Genomic DNA, 767 nt, shown 5'->3' with positions numbered 1-767 from the left:
TATCTATCTGTATGTCTATCTATCTATCTATCTATCTATCTATATATATATATATATATATATATATAAGTTCAAAATGAAGAATAAAAACAAAGAAAAATTATAGACATATGAAAAAAAGGGGGTGGGAAATAATAAGTAAAAAAAAATAAACAGCATTTTATTAAAAAAAAAAAAATGAAATGTTAATTAAAAAACCGGAAAAAAAAAACGAAAAAAAAAAAGATATAATCTTTTCTTCAGCTCACACGATTATATCCGCAAAACAGAGTGCTTTCTGATATTGTGTTCTTGTTTATTGTTTTTCTTAACTTTCTTAGTGTTTTCTTGTATTTATTTATATATATATATATATATACATAAGGAGTAAATTTTTAAAAAATTGTATAATTATTTACTTTCTTATACTTTGTAAATTGAGTTAAAACTCAATTTGGGCGTTGAAAGTTCATTTCTTATATTTCTCATCAACGAATGATATGTAAGTGAAAATAAGAAAAAGTAGCTCAAAGTGATGACTGATACAATATTTTTTTTGTTGAAATATATATTATTTTGAATAACATTTCGATTAAACATTGCTACACCCAGTATAACCAGTATATAGGGAAAAAGTTAATCGCATAAATAAAAGAATACTTCTCAGATCTTTGTCTTTATTGCCAACAAATGTCAGTGATAAATTAATAATCTCTTTGGAAAAACCATCTATAATATATTTTTTCCGATAACTCCAGTATCCCAGTATCTTTTTTGTTTTCTGTCGC

Source organism: Parasteatoda tepidariorum, chromosome 10 (genome assembly GCF_043381705.1).
Source record: "Parasteatoda tepidariorum isolate YZ-2023 chromosome 10, CAS_Ptep_4.0, whole genome shotgun sequence".
In the NCBI taxonomy this organism is placed as follows: domain Eukaryota; kingdom Metazoa; phylum Arthropoda; class Arachnida; order Araneae; family Theridiidae; genus Parasteatoda; species Parasteatoda tepidariorum.
The sequence above is the reverse complement of the archived record's forward strand: the minus strand, read 5'-3'. Positions refer to the sequence as shown.